Source organism: Lycorma delicatula, chromosome 8, assembly GCF_047948215.1.
Source record: "Lycorma delicatula isolate Av1 chromosome 8, ASM4794821v1, whole genome shotgun sequence".
NCBI lineage: Eukaryota > Metazoa > Arthropoda > Insecta > Hemiptera > Fulgoridae > Lycorma > Lycorma delicatula.
The window spans coordinates 138,638,066-138,659,341 of NC_134462.1; the positions used below are offsets into that span (position 1 = coordinate 138,638,066).

At 33.3% G+C, this 21,276-nt stretch overlaps 1 protein-coding gene across 4 annotated transcripts in view; it reads right to left on the bottom strand.

Moving 5' to 3' along the window:
* Positions 1-21,276, bottom strand: part of LOC142328852 (RNA-binding protein Raly) — a 938,200-nt gene that overhangs the window by 907,505 nt on the left and 9,419 nt on the right. The window lies entirely within an intron of this gene.

The window sequence follows — 21,276 nt, forward strand, 5'->3', positions numbered from 1 at the left end:
TCTTAAAATGGAATTTAAGGCGGTTTTCAACCTGGCCAACCAACCGTACTAAAGTATTATAATAATATTCTTCTTCCAGCTTATTACACAGAAAATTAAATTATTTAAAAAAATTACACGGTTTTTTTTTATTGATAAAGTATTTACTAATTTATTATTAAAATATGTGTCTTTAGCACAATTATAGAATTTTTTTTTTTTTTGGTTAATTATATCGTTATTTTCTGAGATAAAACAGTCTTTTAATATACAATAATAGATTCTTCTTTGTTAAAGTAAAACAAATAAAAATGATTCATAAACTTAAAACAGAAAAAAGAGGGAAATGCAACCGAGTATTATTAATATCATAATTTAGAAAATTATTGTTGGCCAATAAAGTAATGAAATAGCAAATATTACACCGGTACAGTTACGATTGAGTTATGTTAATACGACCTTAATTCAGATCATTTTATAGAAAAAAATGTGTTGATCTGTGCTTTAACATATGCCCTGATGATATTTATATATCGTTAGATCTAGAGACGATACCTCGACGATCCTCTCGTTTGAGAACTCTGCAGTCTGTTTCTTGGACCAGTCAATATTTTGGTGGACGCGATCATTGGTATGCGTGGTTTACCGTTTAACTTAAAAAAAATAATAAAAGTAGATGATAGAGCCGGGAAACATGGAGGATTATCCTCCAATTATCAAATGGAGGATTATCAATAAGTTCGATGATAATCCTTCATTTGATAATCCTTCAATTGATAATTGGAGGATAATCCTCCATGCTGCCCGGCTCTATCATCTACTTTCGTTTTTTTTTTTAAGTTAAAGAAATTTATTATTATTATTAAAGAATTCTTTAACCGGGTAAATTTCTTTTCCAGTAAATGTTAATTTACTCCATTTAAACCTTTTTTTATCGTTTGTTCTTATAATTCTATTTAATTTATTTCTATTTCTATTAATTTTTGTGATTATTTTTTTATACCGTTATTTTTTGCTATTTCAAAAATAGTGATTAAATCTTTTTTATTCGCTGGTTTCTTTAACGATAATTTATATTTCTATCTACCATAAATTAAAAGCCGCTGATTTATACTCCATCGGACGATTCGAATCGTAATGTATGATATTATCTGCATAGGCTTCTTTTTCATTATTGTTAGATTTAAAAAATTAATAGTTTCGTCTTTCTCTTTTTCATCGTATATTTAATATTACGCTACAATTTGTTCATTTCTTCCAGAATCTTTTCTCTATTAGTTTTTTTTTTTTTTTTTTTTAATTACTAATAGTGTCATCCACGAACCTCATATATTGTAACATCTGTATTTTTTCATGATATCTGGTAAATATATCACGCATTATTATCTTCTACCATATTCTATACGAATAGTTCGCTTAGTATCGCTGATAGTGGGTTACCCAGCCTAATCCACCCTTCGTTTTATATACTTAATAATTAAATCTAAACCGGTTTTGCCGAAGAATTGTTTCCAAAGTCTTAATCTTTTCCTCATTTAGTTTCTTTTCTGAAATTGTTATAGTTTCTTTTAATGGTAGAGATGGATATAAATTTTCTACGACAAGCGATACGATTCTGCAGTCTTCTGTTATTCTTATATTTTTTTTTATTTTTCTGCTACTTCGATTGAATTTTTTACTATATATTGGTTTTTCGATATTCCCCTATCTTTTAATATATTTTATAAATATTTTGCAAATTTATATGCTGGCGCATTCGTGTACTTTATTATAAGTCTTATCGGTATATACTGTTTTCTGGATTTTAACCTTAGTTCTCATAATTGGTATACTCGAATTTCAATAACGGGTATAAAAATGAAATGATCGGAAAAATGGATAAAAATAGAAATAAATTAAATAAAATTGAAACAACATACGATACAGAACCCTTTAAATGGAGTAAATTAACATTTACTGGAAAATAAATTTTCCCGACTAAACAGTTCTTTAGTAAATATAATTTAAAAATGGTTATAAATACAAATAAGGCACTAAAAAATATTTTTAATACCAACTTAGAAGAAAGAAGGTATTTATATCAGTAATGGTACACACAAAATAAAATGTAAATGCAACGCAACGCAACATGCACTGAATAAACGAGAAGAAAATTAAAATTAAGATATAACGAACACACGAGATCTTTAAAAAATAATTATGCAACGCATTTAATAAAAGGATATACCCCGATTAAAATGGAACAGTCAACGAAATTAATTCACAAATGTGTTATAGGAAGACGTATGAACGTTTTAGAAATTCTAGAAATCTTTAAATTAAAAAGTAACAATAAAATGATCATAAATGAACAGATCAATAATCAACCGGGGTTCTCCTTTTCAAGAACCTCAGTTTTTGAAAACAGGAAATAGATAAATCAGAGTAAAAGATAACAAATAAACAAGAAGAAGGCTAGATAAGACATGACGTCAAATATAGGGAGGAGCGTTGACTAAATGCTGTGTAAAGATTAACAGAAATATAAATTATCAATGCGATAAGTTTTGACGATGGAGTGGTTCTGAAACGCGTCAGCAAGAGATAAAAGAATGAAGCTAAGAAAGGTAAGCGGTACTAAACGTAGAAACCGGTTAAATGTGTTTTGCGTCGATAAAAATAACCACGGATTGCAACCCTGCAATCGGCTGAACTAACGATCGATATTGTTAAAAAAAATACTATTAAAAAATCAGCGATCTACTGACGAGCTTGAAACGAACGGATAGGATCGCAGACAACTTCCCCAATCAGGTTGCATTCGAAAGCGTCAACACGTGTTTCAGTATTGATTTCGTCTTACATCCTCGAAAAATATTTTGTTACAATCAGAAACAACTTACTGCGATAGCGATCTCCAAATTATATTTAGAAGATTTCTAAAGATTTTCTTAAACGAGAAACGTGAAATCGACATGTTTGATTATAGACTTGTAGGGGCGATAGAGACTTCTACAAGCCGTTACCAGTCCTAACTGAAAAACATAGATTATATAAATACGTTATACTCGACATAGATAGCAAACTAAGTTTTTACTGATAGACCGATCTAGGTTGAATTTCCATCTCTATAGAGTGAAGATAGACTTAATCTTTAAGACTTTAAGATGAAGTCTAATCTTTATTATTCAGATTTTTTTCCCAACTATATGAAAATTAATTAATTAATATTAAAAGAAGTAGTTATTTATTAATATTATTTTAATTAATATTAAAAATAGAATTAATTATAAAAAAATATATTCTTACATTTACCAAAACGTGATCTCGTTTATTTATCATCTATCTTTTGAACTTCAAAATATTTCAATAAGATTAGACTTGAAATTTTCGGGAATGTTTAAAATAAACGAAAATTTCCTACAGGAAAAAATGTTATTTACGTTTCAGATGCTAAATTAAAGATTACATTACCTTATAAAATACTACCGTAATTATAGTGATTTTTAACCGGAATCATAATCCAGAGTTAATCTGTGAAGTAATAGGATAATCGATTCTAAAAAAGTTCCGTTATTTTAATCCCAACAATAAGGGTAAACCAGTGAAAGGGTGAAGGTAATTCTGATCCACTTAATGATTAGATCTTTTTATTATAACATTCCTTTGCATAATTAATTATAAATAATTTTGGTGAATCGTTTATCATTAAGCACCAAAGATTTTTTTAAAAGATCTTTTCAGTAAGTTATTTAAAATTCAACTAAATATTTTATTTTAAAATAAGATTAATAAGTATTTAAATCATTTTAAACAACAATATCATTTTCTTTACCGTTATTTAACAAATTTAAAATTTTAACATTTAATACGGATTACTTAATCCCTTCTCATTTTTTTATTTAATAATAAAATATTATATTATCCTCAATACGTCCAGGAAATTACTTGGTAATGTACGATTATAATTATTTCATTATTATAGGCTAAGCTTTTTATGATATTCACTATAAAGTCGTGTATATTGTAGGAAGATTCGAATTAAAAATTTATATTTAATTTTTATTTTTTAACCTGTAACAGCTCGAGTTGAATTATCGCATTAACTTATCAACTCTTTTTTAAATCAGAACTATTTAACCGGAAATATATTACAGTGTTATACGTAGAATAATATTTAAATACGAGCATAAATAACGTAATACAGCATAGATTAAATAACATGTAAGAAAATATAATATAGCAAATATTTAAAATTCCGTTATTCTTTAAATTAACTTTTATTCCGTGCAGTATCTCGTGTATATATTAACCACGCAACGGTATTTCATACCGTGCAATATTTTTGATGTTGATGTCACCAACCTGGTTTTAAACAATATTTAATTTTACATAGCAGGCTAATATATTACCGGTATACTTATTTGATAAGATAATGCCAACTTCTTAACTTGTATTACTTTAATATGTTTCATAATGCATGTACGATGTACGAGTAATTTCAAACAAAAGATACGTTACTAAAACGTTATATAACTGATTTTTTTTGCATTATAAAATTTTGCCTAGTAAAAGAAATAAACTCTACTGTTTCAGTATTAACATTTCCGTTATATTTTGATTTTTTTTATATGACGTATTTATGATTACATAACTGCTCCTTTGATTCACAGGTAATATTATCTGTCAATGCCGGTCTGTCAGTCCACATATTTCAAAAACATACCCGTGCTGATCCATAAAAAATGCTCGACCCATTTTCAGTTGCTATAAAAAGAAAAAAATACGAGGTTAAACTCTTATAACGTCTCTTTTTAATTTGTTACCAAAATGTATCAATTAAAAGAAGGCTTGATTATGTTTTCTTTTTTGGCTATAACCTGGCTGGTATTTCTTTTATTCTTATGACAAAAATTATACACGCAGTGTAAAGTCCGGTTATTTTTTCCACATCGCCGCAAATAAATTTTAATGGCATAATTTATAGTTAGAATAAAAATGTTAAAACAAACAAATTTCTACGAAAAAATATTTAGTTTATTAAATTTGTTATATGTACTCTTATTTTTAGCGGATTTCTGCAAGCGTTTCTCCGCTTCTAGTTTCCTCTTCTGTCGAACCTCTACATCCTTTATCTTCGTCATATTTCTTCCTTATTGCCTCTTCCACTTCATCATTCCAACTGCTTCTCTTTTCTTTTTTCTCTTGGGTACCCGTTCTAAAACCCTATTAGGAAGCATCCCACTTGCATGGCAAAACCATCCCAACTGCCGTTGCTGGACAAGCTCCACAAAGTCTCTCTTCACCTGCCTAATCCTTCTTACATCCTAGTTTTTGTGTGTTATTATTAATACTCGCATTATTGTGATGGTCGTTATTATTGTTTAGACCATTTAATTCCGCATTAAATATTGTTATAATTTAACAATATTTTTGTATAATTTTGTATAATATACAATATTTTGTATAATATTTAACAATATTTTGTTATAATTTTTGTTGTAAGGTAATACGAAATAGAGAATTTACTAAGGGGTGTTTTACCTCGTTTTATTACTGTCGCGATTGTTCCGTTTCTCCACCTTTGATTGCTTATAACACGAAAACGAAAGTATTTATCGAGGAAATGTTTTCGCCATCGTTTTTCTCATAAACCTTACATTAAAACTACGTCCATATTCATATATATATAGAAAAAGTTTGATTGAGTGCGGCTGAGAAAAATTTCGAACGCATCAGAAAGTAGTAATTTTGCAATTAAATAGATCAGTACTTGTTTCTACCTCCTACTACTACTCAGTTTTGAAATGTGAAGCCGTTTTCATATTTTAATATCATCCTCTATAAATATACATATATATATATATATATATATAGCCTTAATCTTTGAATAATATTAAAAAAACTTTATCGGTCAAATTTCACAAAATTAAGTAATTTTAAGAAAAAATGAATTTTTAAGAAATAAGAAAATCATACCTTCATTTATTTTGATAGGTCATTTTATACCGAGGTAATTTTTTACCTCGAACAATTTTGTTATTTCATTGTTTTTTTTTAGTTAAAATAAGATGACAGTGGGTATTTATTTGGTAAAAAATTATTATCTCGGGTATTATTTAAGAAGTATAATATTCTTACTTTTTTTTGCGGCATTGTTTAGTTTACAATCGGTTCTAATTTAGCGGAACCATAAGCAAATTTGAATACCAATAAATGATATGAAAAAAAATTTTTCATTGAAATCGTTGCACAACACCCTATGGTAGCTGATTCACCTCAAATTTCGGACAATTAACAGATCTAATATATTGTCGCGTGTACGCGGCTTTATCAGGATATTGAGAGACTAACGTACTAAAACTTCTTATAAATGCAATTTATTTTAAAAAAACGTAGAAAATAAAATAAATAACAACAACAATAGTAATAGTAATAACAAAACAACAATAATAATAATAATAAGGAATAAATGACATACGACAAAATAATAATTCAAATAAGGACAAGATTTTCTTTAAGGATAGTTAAATTATAAAAATCAGGATTCAATCTAATTTACTAAAGACATTACAATGACCGCTAATATCAATACCTAATATTACGTTAAAAACAAGATAAGATTAGAAAAGTCTAAAGTTCACACCATTCAATTCTCTGTAAATATTAATACTTTTACTGTTTACAATTAAACTACCCTACACTTTATGAATGAAGGGAATACTGTCATTTTCACTGCTGCTTACCAATAACTCGCCGAACTTCCTGCATTCAACACTGAAATGCTTGTGACTTACTCTTCACTAGTTGATACTGCATGCTTTTGATAACGCCGTCACCGTGACTATACCGAACACGGCCTCGCAACACTACTTGCGTAACTGCTAACTTAACTACTCACTGTTCCCGCTCGTCCCTGACAGTATTTATAACCACTCCCCGCCTTGCAGAACCAGTACCCACCTCATCCCTTTAATTGTTGAAGCGTAATAATTTCATCTTCCACCCCCTTACGTTTTCCCATAATTTCCTATTCCCGTCTGGTAACCCTTCTCATCGCACAACAGCTGTTGGAGGTGCCATTGTCTGTACTACAAAGAACAGATAGTTAAACGAACCTGTTAGCCTGAAAAAAGAATCCCGTTTAGTTCCTTCCCGATTCTTCCTTTCATTATTATTTTCTCATTCTTCCTTCTTAATTGGAGGGAATCCGTTACCCTGGTTCGTTATACTGGTACCGTTACAATATGCGATCGCTTTAGTCGGCTAAGGTCTACATAGCCAGGAGGTTAACCGCGAGCCAGTTCACATGTTTGTTTTGTTCGTTCTCATTTCGTATCTTGTACTGAATCGCTGTATCTCCTCTCTAACAGCTGGAAATCGCAGATAATCGTGTATTTCAGTGTTTTTCTTAAACCAAGGCGCTTCTGTTGTATTTTTCAATAATTTGTTGCGGAATCGTTGTACGACTTCGATGTTACTCTCGCTTGTCGTATCCCACAGTTGGATTTCACGAATCAAAATCGGTTTCAGGACCTGCTTGTTCGATAATAATAGTTGCGACCCCTTGCCTATTTAAGAATAAATATTAAAAATTTTCATTTGTCTTCTTTCTTTAATTTTTTTTGTAGAATTATATTTTATGAAATTTGATAGTAAAGATTTTAGATTTTTTGAAAATAAACTGTTTTGGTATACAACTGACAGAAAACAAAAGATTTAAAAATTTTAATTGCTGTTCATCAAATATGTTTTCTTCAATACACTTGATGTATTTTATGGAATATTTTCAACTTTTATATTAGCATTTTAATTATCTTAATTCTCACTGGATTTCAGTGATGTCTCTTTAATTAATTTTCGTTCAGTAATGATGAATGTTTTACGGAGTACTTTTAACACCAGTGAGAATTGCTTTATCTGAAAAAAATTATATATACAACATCAGCTCCTTTGCTAAACATACTGAAGTAGTCGCTTACTTCGGTGAGACTGGAGCGCTAAGATGCAGCAGCTACGAAAAACAACGGTAATATTGTAGTAGGCATTACCTACTACGAGGTAATATTTACTAACGGCATTAAACATAAATGTAAGTTTTTGTCTTTAAAAATCTATAAAATTAAACCACTTCAATTAATTTTAAGCTGTTTTTAAGTAAACCGTAGAAAATTAAAATTAATTCTAGAGTAGTTTTACGAGTATAAATCGATCAAATAAAGAACTTTTTATTTCTGAACTAAATGCTTTAATTTCAATCCTTTTGGTTTTACTGTCTTATGAAGCTATCGATTTCAAAGCATTCATGAATAAGTTCGAACATATTTTTTTAAGTATTTGTACTGAACGTAAGAATATTAACATAGCCTTAATTTATCTGTTTGTAAAGAAAATATAAAAAAAATTATAATTTATTTCAAGAGCTTGATTTTTATAAATACTGAAAAAAGAATTACCTGTTCACCTGTCTAAAACAGATAAAAGTTCTATCGAATAGATATCAACTAAGGGCAGTCTGCCCGCTGGATGATGGGAAGCGTATATCTATAATTAAAATTTGGACTACAGTCCAAATTTGGCTTCATCGTGACGTGGCTTTTTTTTATATATATAACTACTAACGTTTTATTTTGTGTTGTGAATTAATGAATTTTTAAGCTTAATTTTCCATCTAGTTTTTTGTTTAGTTCTTTTTTAAACGTAGATAGTTGGACTAATGAGTCACACAGTCGATAAACAAATTTTTTATTATGAACATTTACGGTTTTGTAAAAATTTTAGATTACTTTTCTTATTAATTTATTATAAAAAGAATTTTTTCTTTCTTAAGCTAATTGTTTAGTTTACTTTACGATTTTTTTTTAATTTTTGGGTTCAATGAACATTAGAAAACTGTTTTTAACCGTATAACCTAAATCATATTTTTTTTTTTTTAAGTCAAGTAAAATAATAATCATCACGGAAAAATAATAACCGATATAAGTTAATATTAGTATATAATATTGATGTTTATGTAAATTTCACGGAACAATTGTATGACAATATGAAAATTTTGCAAAAAGTTAAAAACCGTCGGATTGTGTTTGATTTTAAAAATTATTACGTCGTTAATAGATTTGCAGCTGGACTAGAATCAATTATGTTGCCGTTTGTACGAATGGAACAGCAGGGATTAGACAAATAATTGTGTGAAAAAGGGATGGCCAAAGTGTAAAGCATTTACCTCTAGACAGGAAAATATTGTACACAATCCCCGCTACTTTTAGCTTAATTCCATATAACATTAGAGCTTTTCAAAAAATATTGTCAATACTATGGGTAAAAATAGTGCTGAATTTCATTTTTGAAAGAAAAATTTCCTCGTGTTACTGACGTAAATACGTTATCGAGGAAGGAAATTTTGTGAGTCCCACAATAACTTAATAAGGTCCCACAATAAGAACTTTGATTACAGGTGGACGATTCGAAGAATTGTTGAGCCAAGTCGAAAAGTGAGCGTGGAAATTCTTTAAAAATGTCGTGCAAAACCTTTTAGGAGATTATAAATCCCCCCCCCCCCCCGACTACCGTGGCATTCTTGGTGAATTATTACACTCATAAAAACGTATAGGGTGAAATATGTCCCTAAAATTGATTTTTTGGATTCACATCTGGATTTCTTTCAAGACAATCTCGGCGCCGTCATTGACGAGCACGGGGAACGTTTCCACAAGCAAATCTAGTCTTGGAAACAGGAATTTTTTAGCACAACAAAGGTTTTTATTAGCGCTGGAAATCAATGATTTACAACATATAAACTAAATTTTAACACGTGCGCTAAGTATAACGATATATAAATTAAATAACAGAAAAAAAAGATTAAAAAATAAAATTAACAAACAAACCGCATAACACAGGAAAAATTGGAAAAAGTAAACACAATCTAAAATACTAAACGTATTATAAGTATTAGATAATCGAATATGGATGTCCGGTTTTAAGAAAGAACAACGTATTTGATAATACCCTCATTATGAATCCTAGAAAATCCCGGATGTTAGCTCCTAATTTAAATTTCCGACGCAACGCCGCGTAACACATGAAGTTCACAAGGATGTGTGGTCTATCGTTAGTCGGCAGTCGCAGCAAACAGACGGGTGCATCGGTCTGATTGTTAAGTGTCCTTTTTTTTTTTGTCTTCAGTCATTTGACTGGTTTGATGCAGCTCTCCAAGATTCCCTATCTAGTGCTAGTCGTTTCATATCAGTATACCCTCTAAATCCTACATCCCTAACAATTTGTTTTACATACTCCAAACGTGGCCTGCCTACACAATTTTTCCCTTCTACCTGTCCTTCCAATATTAAAGCGACTATTCCAGGATGCCTTAGTATGTGGCCTATAAGTCTGTCTCTTCTTTTAACTATATTTTTCCAAATGCTTCTTTCTTCATCTATTTGCCGCAATACCTCTTCATTTGTCACTTTATCCACCCATCTGATTTTGTTAAGTGTCCATGTGTAAGATTAGTATGCCCTGCTCGCAAACGGAAAATAACCGGATTGAAGAGCTCCTTGATGTATCGGAGTTTATTATCTACTGTAATAGTCCAGTCACCTTGTCACCTTCCTCGAAAAGTGTGTTTAATAAATTAATAAAATCGTTAGTAACACGAGTGGTGAAAGACGGTCGACTACCTGCGTCTTCAGCAGCGGAATCCGCACGTTCATTACCCGGGATTGCCGTATAGCTAGGGATCCACCAAAGACTTACTTAGGTGTTGCAACAGTTCAACTCGGCGATTGCATTATGAATTTCGCTGACAATAGGATGTCTAGAATACAAATTTTCTGAAACATGGAGTGCACTAAACGAAACGCTACGAATATAATAATGTGACGTTATTTTGGATGAACGATATTAAAATCCTTATTGATGGCGCACGGATCAGCATTGTAGACCTTTCCAATACCAGGTATAACGAATACATAGGTTCTATCATTTACAAAAAAAGCGCATCCAATGATGTCATTCTGTTTCGACCCGTCTGTGTACACTACTGCATCTGAGTTTGTTTTCGATAGAAATTTGTAAAACATTTGCCGAAAGACAAAAGTCGTGGTTTTTATTATGTATGATGACGTCATAATTAAAATTTATGGGGCCGTGGCTCGACGGAGGATATGATCACGGACAGGTTGAAAAACAGGTACCAGCGACGGTGGACTGCAAGAATGTTTGATTATTGTTGTCGGTCGCTAAAGAGAGATAGATTTTCTATATGCCAAACACGAAACGAAAACAAAAAATACCACGTACTAGGTAAGTTGAAAAGTGCCTTGCACGCAAGTAAATTCTTACACTTCTATCAAAGTTTTTTACCAAAAGATGAGTGATTGTGAAAAGTTACTTACATATTTGAATTCAGCGTAGATAGTTCTACTAAGATCATATATTTTGTTCTTGTTGCCAAAAAAAAAAGAAAATTTTTAATTTTTTCCTCAGTACGAGAGAAATGTGAATTAGAACCACGTATTAGTTAACTAGTTTAATTTGCACATTATGACTGATCGATTAAAGATAAAAAACAAGCTGACAACACAGTTATACGTGGTTTGAACGCGGCTTTAGTCGCGTGACCGGAAGTCCTAAAACTATCGGTTGTTTCTGATACATAGCTTAAACACACAACTTAATTTGGAATATTTTTCATTTTATTTAAATACAAAATATTTTCGTTTATTTAATTCAATGATTCTAACGCGCGCGGGCATACCGTACTTAATTCGCGCGGGTATAATGGTATTTAGCGGCGACGGTCAGCACTAACTAAACTAATGTAATTTCACGACTTATATAGAACAAATTTCGCTTGTACAGTCGGCAGACTGGTGTAGCCGCAAAGTTTAATGCACTAGGTACCGAATCAACCGGGCGGTCGTGTTCGAGACCCAATAAGACCGAGTTACTTTTTTACACTTTAAATATTATTATCTAGTGATGAATTCGTCATCGCAGATCAGCTGATTTGGAAGTCGATAGTTCCAGCGTTCAGTCCTAGTTATGTCGGTTATTTTTACACGGATTTGAATACTAGATCGTGGATACCGGTGTTCTCTGGTGGCTGGGTTTCAATTAACCACACATCTCAGGAATAGTTGACCTGAGACTGTACACGACTACACTTCATTTACACTCATACATATCATTCTCTGAAGAATTATCTAAACGGTAGGTTGTTACCGGAGGCTAAACAGGAAAAAGAGAGAGGATCATTGAATTAAATAAACGAAGTAATACCTTACGTAGTTCCGGAGGCTAAACAGGAAAAAAAAGAAATATTATTAATTTTTTGTTAACAAACGTGCTTAAGAAAAATATGACCTTAATTAGGCAAAATTTGGAGATACTGAGGTGATCTTACTCTTCAGCCTCACTCCCTTGACCTTTTACGTTTAACATTTAATGGCTCAGTGCTCCATACACAGAAGTTATCTGATCAAGTTTGGTCAAACTCGGTCCAGAAGTTCTAGAAGTATAATGTGATTTAGAGGCCGACACCGAACATACACGTACGTATGAACATTAACATCCGGAAAATTTCCATCAGGGCTTTTTGTTTTTTGGGTTCCTTAGGTGTCAAAACGTCAAGATCCGGTGAAAACACCTTATACTCAAATCGTACCGATTACAATATTTTCCCTTCTAGAGGTATAGTTTGCTGTATCTAGAAGCAGCTATTCACACTTGTGGCTATGAAACTCTTTCATAAATGCCATTAATATCTCACGAGACAACCGAATACTTACTAGTAACTCGTAAAATAAAAACATTCAAAAACTTTACGCAGCTCTCCTTACATTTCTTTTACATAACTATCTTCTACTGAGTTCAATCTTGTGCTTATTCTTTTAAGTCTTCTCAAAACTCAAATTTTGAATATATATCATTATTACTCTCATCTAGTTTTTGGGGTACCTGAAGGTCACTTGCCGTTCGTAATTACAATCGAATCTAACTTCTTTACTCTCCATATCGCTCAACATTCTTCTTTCTTTTTGTACGCGTATTTTCTACACTGTATCAGGTTGATTCAGGTTTTTCTTTTATTTTCTATCTGATTGAATATCATATTTACTATAATATAATTTTGTCAAAAACACTTGCTTTTTCTTCATCTCTCTTGTGCTTATTTCAGATTCAAAAATAAGTACCGGGTAAATAATTGTGTAGGCATATGTTACAATGTTCTTACTTGATACTTTTCATCGATACCTGAGTGGGAAAAAGTTGTCTTTTAGATGGCAGGCAAAAGTTAGTATGGAAGTAGTGTTAAATTTATATTTTTGCTTGTTATTGCTGTTTAAATACATATTTTCCTCCTTACTAAAGCAAATTAAATGCAAATTTAAAAAGTAAATACGACTTGGACTGTTAATAATAATAACAGTTAATAATAATAATAATAATAATTGTTATCAAATAATTTATATTAGTAATGTTATCAAATAATTTTTACATCTTTTTTGCAAAACGTAAAATTACGAATACAGCAAGAACAATTCGTACAAGAAATATTTAATAAATTTTTGTTAAAAGTAAAAAGTTCTTGGTTGTTTTGAAACGTAGGAGGAATAAAAGTAATAAGTTCTTTTACCTATTTCTGTTGCTGTGAAGGCAGTATTTCCAATTACAGAACGTCAGTAACTACATCATATTGCCCCGTGGCTTAAGAGTCGTCTAGCCAGATTATTTATAAGAACCATTTTTTTTTCTAATTTTCGTTCCGTTAGAATACACTCTTTCTAAATGTTAGCACTAATAGGATGTTATAAATATAACCGAGTCGAATAAATTCGAAGAACCGACCCGACTAGCTCAAAAATCATCCCGTTACATTGTTCGTTTTTTATTAAAATAAATTAGTTCATTCAACGAAGAAAATATTTTACCAACATATAGTAGAAAGCACAGCAGTTAATATTACGATAACATTGGAGTAGATATTCCAATAGATATAAGTATTTATGTGTATGTGTGTGTGCGCGCGCGCCTGTATATGTTTGTGTAAAATATGGTTTTCCATATCAAACCACCTTGCCGACACAGACCTTTATACGTAAAACGATCGTCCAGTTTTATTGGTTTTAGTAAGAAGGAAGGAAGTTTTAGTGATGCGAGGAGGGGTTTCAATATCGGAATACCACATCTCGATCTCAACTAACCGTACTAGACTATATTGAAAGGCATTTTATTGCATTGCTTATCGTTCATGAAATATGCAAATCATTCTTATAAAATTCCTCCTTCTACATATAAATTCCCTATAATACCGAAAAAGTAGCTTAAGTGTTTCTAATATATATATATATATATATATATATATATATATATATATATATATATATATATATATATTACGAGTTATGAATATTATAGAATAAAAAAAGTTGTAAAATTATTAAGAAATATTAATGTTATTTCTAAACATTTTTATCATAATTTATGTTTAAATTTAGGACCAGAAAGAAAATTTTTTTGTTAATCTAGCTTATTATTTTAAACATTACTTCTGTTAATTATTGAATTTGAACGAATTTATGAATTGGAGCAAATTTACAGAAGAGATGTTGATTTAGATATTCTGTAAAATTATTATGGAACAGGGTAATGTTTGTACAACTAGCTTACTACTAGTTCAGTATGTGTCACTATCTACCTATTTTGATGTATTCAGAAGGCGGCTCCGAATTGTAAAGATAAAAGCAAACTAGAAAAGCTTTACTAGCAGTGAATAAGTGTTTGAGGAATTCAATTTGCAAAATTTACGAAAAATAGAATGAAATGAAAACGTGTGATAGGATTGAACATCTGTAGTTTGCTACAGGAACGAATATAAAAAACCAAGTTAAGATGAACGGGTCACCGACATCGCAATAACGAAGAAAAAGTACCATGAAAAGTGTGATAACCGACGGAAATTGGATTTAGGAGGCGACCGTGGAAATGGTGGATGGATTCAATCAAGCGGGTAGAAATAGTGACCTTGAAAGAATGTTTAAGTAGACTGGTTTCTTCATAGTAGTTCACGGAGAGATACATTACTGAAAGCCTGACCCGTAATAACTTGGAGCAAAGAAACTGATAAAGAAGAAAAATTATTGCAATCGTATTTTAGCATTTATCTCAATTTCCTATCATTGTTATTGTAAATTATTTTTAATTTTAAAAGCTATTATTCTAAATAAAATAATTGCAATAATTATGATAATTATTCTAAATACAACAATTTAAAAAAGCATAATGAAAGTTTAGTTAATTTAATAAATCAAACTAAGGGAAAAACTGAACGATAATAAATCAAATTATAGCAAAAACTGTCGAGTTTGATACCCACATATATTAATATATATTATGTATCGGAATGACATTGAGTGCCATGCTATTACATCAATAATCTGTTCAGTATGAAACAAAATGTTAAAAATAAATACTTCCATCTAAACCCACGCCACCGGTGATGTGGTCATCTACATCAGCAATCGACTAACTTATAAAGAAATTCATCTACATACTAGACCTGAAGCTGTGGCTGTGACTTAGAGGCTTCTGGTATATTTGTAATATGTAATATCTACATATCATATTTTTAATATGTAATATGCCGACATAATCGGGAATTTACTGTAGAGGAACTAACAGACATAGTTAGGTAATTGCCCAACCGTTTCTACTGATAAGAGATTTTAATGCTCACAGCATCAGCTGGGGCTGCAATAGGTTGGACGTTTGGGAAAAGTAGTGGAAAAATTTCTCAAGAGTCCGGAGTTTGTTTTCCTAAATCCGGGCAAACATTCACACCTCAACAGCTCATATGGGTCCTTTAGTGCCATCAACCTAATCATATGTGACGCCCCATCAGCCCACCTCTATGAATGGAGAAGCCCATTACCTGTAGGACTCTACAGGAACTATAGGGCAGTGACCATTTCCCTATTGAGATATCGATTAAAATCTGCAAAGTAACCGATATTCCAAGAAGAGTGAATCCTAGATCGCTAGAGCAGCATGCTGACTGGAATAGATTTTAGGAACTGATTTCTGAAGACGTTGAAGGTCTACATCTGTAATGCGCGCGCTGAGCTCAGTATACCAACAACGTCTGGGTTCATCGGTAAAAAACGTATTCCTTGGTGAAACAACGAATGCGATTAGCGATGCAAGCGTCAACACATACAAACGCCATCGAAATGAGGTAACCTTTGTGGAATACAAAAAACGTCGCTCGAAGGCTAGGAGGACATACGAAAGAAAGTAAACACCAAGCATGATGCAATTACTTTCTTTCGCTTAACAGCCACACTCTCAGGAGTGAGGTATGGAACAGGATCAACAAAATCAAAGGAACCTTTAAATCCAACCGTGTACACGATCTGGTTGAGAATAACCGCGTAATACACAACCCTTACGACGGAACAGACATTCTAGGCGACAGGTTTTCACTGAATTCGAGCGACTCAAACCTTGACGATAATTTTCTGAGGATTAACAATAGCCCTGAATTCACCTTAGAGGACATACTTCGGCGGGATACTTACATCAGCCGGGAGCTGAATGCCCCTCTAAACTTGAGCGAATTACGGATGTACTTGCAAATTTAAAGTCTTCTAGCCCTGGACCCGATAGAATATATATGTCTTCATACGGGAGCTCTCAGATGAAGGTCTCCCCCACCTCTTATATCTGTTCAACACTATCTTGGAGGAAGGAGTGTTTCCAGACGTCTAGACGGAGGCTGTGGAAATGGCTAAACCCAATCCCGTGGCTAAACCCAAACGTGACATCACTTTAGCAGAGAACTACCGTCAGATTGCTTTAATATGCATCCTTTGCAAGGTGATGGAGAAGATGATAAATAACAGACTGAAATGGCATTTGCAAAGAATTAAATTCGTCTCCAATACCAATAATACGGCTACAGAGAAAAGAGATCTACCATGGATCATCTAGTACCTATAGAGACGGATGTGTGTGAGGCATTTGCCTGTAAGGAGCACCTCCTTGCAATGACCTTAGACATTAAAAAGCCCTATGAGATGATTTGGAGAGAGAGGAGAGAGAGAGGAGTTATCTTACTACTGAACGGTGTTGACGGGAATACGTTGAACTTTGTAGCTAATTCTCTGAGCAAACGGTCGATCCGTGTTGGAACTAATGGGACACTTTCAGTAGTCTTTGAAATTAAAAATGGAGTCCCTAAGGAATCTGTCCTAAGTGTGATATTCTTCTTGGTGGCTATTAATGGGGTAGCGATGTGATCACTCTCCCGGTAAAAAAAATATCTTCGCTGACGATATCGCTATCACCTGTAGAGGCAAGGAAATTGAGACTACTAGGGAAATAATGCAGAATTCGCTGAACTCAGTGCAAAGATGGATATAATGAAGTGGTTTCAAATTGTCGTTAACTAAGTCTAGATTTGTTTTTTTCTCTAGACCGCTAGACGGATAAAGAACACAGTGAAATTAAACTTAGGTGAAAATGATATAAAGGGAACAAACGAGATTAAGCTTCTAGGTGTGACTTTTCATGACAAGCTGATTTTCTCGAAACACATTAAGTACACTAAGCTGAATGTGCAAGGAGAATTAATGTTCTTAAACTCAAATCTCATATGTGACTCATATGTCTCAGCCGACAGATGTGGCTGTTCAGTGTCACCGTGATAATATATAATCTTAGTGCCTATTCTTCTGCGTTCTTTTGCGAAACCTATGCAACTTACTCCGCCTTAAGATTTATCGAGATCTGCAGTGACGACAGCTTCCTGGTAATTACCGACTCTATGAGTGTACTTGAGAGCTTGAGCTGCAGACGATCTGAATCCATTTCCAAATAATTTACGATACCCTCCCAAGAATAAATAAGACCGTCGTATTTGTACGGGTCCCTGACAATTGCGGCATTTTCGGGAATGAACGGGGTGATGAGGCTGCAAAGAGAGCGGCAATAAATGGCCTCCGAATAGAATTAAAACGTGAGAGCGAATTCATGAAAACAGTCCGTGTTAAACTACGTTCTCAGTGGAAGAAGTTCTGGCTGCTACATTCTCCCACGGCCTTACATAGCACCCGGGAGAACGTGTTCCAGAAAGAAACCTTTTATCCTCAGCAACATAAGTCATCCTAACTCGTCTGAGGATTGGACACGCTTGGCTTACCCACAGCCATCTATTTGGTTTTCCTCAGCAGAACTGTGAAGCGTGCAATGTAAAGTTGTCTGTTCACCACTTGTTCACAGATTGCCCAATCTTCGGACCCATTCGACAAAAATTAGACCTGGGTTCAGATGTGAAGTGTTTACTAAACCGGAAGGAATGTATAAAAAGACTGTTGCGGTTTCTCTCTGATAGAGGGATGAAGAACGTAATTTAGCGGTTTTGCTTAGTTTGTGTTATTGTTTCTTGTGTTGGTGTTTATTATTTTCACGATGTAGTTATATTTAAGTCGCTAATGACTATAACTGTTGATGCGACTTTAAATAAAAGTATTAAAAAAAATAAATAAATAAAGTATGTTCAAAAAATACTTTAAAAATCGAGTTTTTGTGACATTTTTTTTTAAATCTAAAACTTTTCACATAATTTTTGAAATTGTTCTTTTCTATCTGAAACATTTAAAGCTATATCAAACGTCACGTAACTTTATGTACACTTTAAATTCACGAAGAATGTAACGAACTTTCAGGATATATTGTACTGGTGAAAATAATGAAGAAATAGGAATAAACATAGGTTAGGAAACGCATAGCGAGTGTCGGCTGGGAAAAGATTTTGCCCTGATTTCTGCTTCTTCTGTAAAATTATGCCATACGGTAATTCTTGGGACCCCAAACTAAGAGGTAGATATAGTAAATTAAGGGGTTTTATGTGAAATATGAGCTGAAAAATTGATCTCAAAACTCCAATTTTAGTTGCTTTCGAGAAATGTTATGTAAAAACAAATAAACGGGGTTAAAAGCATACTATTTTAAGTCTGGCATAAAATAACTTTATTAAATGGGTAATAAACACTTAAGAGATAACGTGGTCTGAAGTAATCATTTAACTGCATTTATCAATTACATCGTTGTAATGTCTATCATCATAATTGAAACCATTTTTTTGGATGGACTTCACGTTTCTGTGGACGAAAGTGTTTCAATCATTCGGATATATCAGACTTTCTTTATTTCCCTGTTCAGCCTCCGGGAATTACCGTTCTGGTATAACTTCAGAGGATGAATAAGAATGATACGTATGAATGTAAATGAAGGAGGTGTCTTGTACGGTCTCGGGTCGATCATTCCTGAGATGTGTAGTTAATCGAAATCCAACCACTAAAAAACACCGATATCCACGATCTAGTATTCAAATCCGTATAAAAATAACTGACTTTACTAGGACTTGAACGCTGGAACCCTCGACTTCCAAATCAGCTGATTGGAACGACGCGTTTACCACAAGACTAACCCGGTTGGTTGATGTATCACCCTGATGTGACTATAACAGCACCCCCATCATTATCGTCAAAAAAATATTGACGGATTATACCAGAGGATGCTACCGCACACCGTACGGTGACTAGTTCTGTGTAGCAGTTCTTGATGGATTTTGATAGCATTGTCCGTTGCTCGATACCGATAGTTTTTTGTAGTCATAAGTGGAAAAGTTATTCATTATTTTAGTGTGTTCGTCTTCGTTAATCTTTTTTTAAGATTCACAGGTTGATGGAAAAAATCACAGGATTACCTCAAACCACGTTATTTAATGCTAATAATTTAAAATGTAATTTTAGTAGCTAGTAAAAGAAAAAAAAAAAAAATTCAGGGCTTACGTACATCACCCCTGAAAATAACTGGAGTAAGTTTCCACTCTAAAAATATTTAAATTAGATTTTTATTGTGTTGTTTTATTCATATTTTTAATAATAATCCCGATTCCGTAAGGGGCGTTCTACGGTGGGTGCTGTTACGACAGTTATGCGTCTGGTGGACGAAGCGGCATCGGGTACTTGGCGCACCAGGAAAATACCGATTGTGATATTGCTTGATGCGAGCAATGCTTTTAATTCGCTGAAATGGGATGCGATCCTACAAGCGTTGAGAGATAAGGATATTCCTGAATACCTAAGAAGAATTATCCAGAATTACCTGCAGGATAGGTTTGTTGTTTGTCACCAGGGTAGATCCTGCTTCCGCTTCAAAGTGACGTGTGGAGTGTCTCAAGGCTCTGTCTTGGGGCCACTCCTTTGGAATCTGGTCTATGACGGAATTCTCGGGCTGAGTTATCCTCTGGGTGTTTTCCCAGTGGCTTTTGCTGACGACCTGGCCTTGGTTGTTACTGGAAAAACTGAAGTAGAGGTATCGGAGAAGGCAAACGCAGCGATACGAATGGCAGAAGTCTGGATGTCTACTAAAGGCTTAAAACTTTCGCACGGTAAAACAAAATACGTAGTCATGACAGGTCGTAGGAGAATATCTGACATCCTAATTCGAGTAGGAGGTAATCTTGTCCAGCAACAGACTTCAGCCAAATATTTAGGGATCTGGCTTGACAAGAGGAGGAGTTTTACGGCACACGTGAATGAAATACGTAAACGAGCTGAATGCACGGTCAAAAATCTTAGCAGATTACTCGGTAATATGACAGGATCCAGAACTGCGAAGCGTAAGATTTACGCTCGCGTAGTTAATTCCATCTTACTTTACGGTATACAAGTCTGGGAAAGAGCTCTGCGTGCCGACAAGAACAGAAGAGCCCTTGAAGGAATTCAACGGCGCATGGGCTTAAGAGTGATATGCGCATATTCTTCAGTCTCCACCGAGGCAGTACTCGTAATTGCAGGAGTTCCTCCGCTTAAACAACTGGCGGAGATGCGAGTGAGTATAGCATGTGGACAACCTTCTAAAGAAGCATATGAAGAGATGCTGCGTAATCGGCAACATCGTTGGGATGTAGCCAACACGGGACGATGGACACATCGTTTGATACCTTTGATCCGACCGTGGATAGAAAGGAAGTTCGGGGACATAAATTACTGGATAACGCAATTTTTTACAGGGCATGGGTCGTTCAGGTCCTATTTATGTGCGAGACTAAGGGCAGATAACAACAACTGTCCTTACTGTGGGGCTTATGATTCCCCTGAACATGTAGTATTTGAATGTAACCGTTGGACTGAAAGCAGGCAATCCTGTGTAAGACGTATAGGGCCATTATCTACGGAGAATGTGGTGGATAAAATGCTACTTAACGAGGATAATTTTAATGTGATCTCGTCGTTTATAACCGCAGTTATA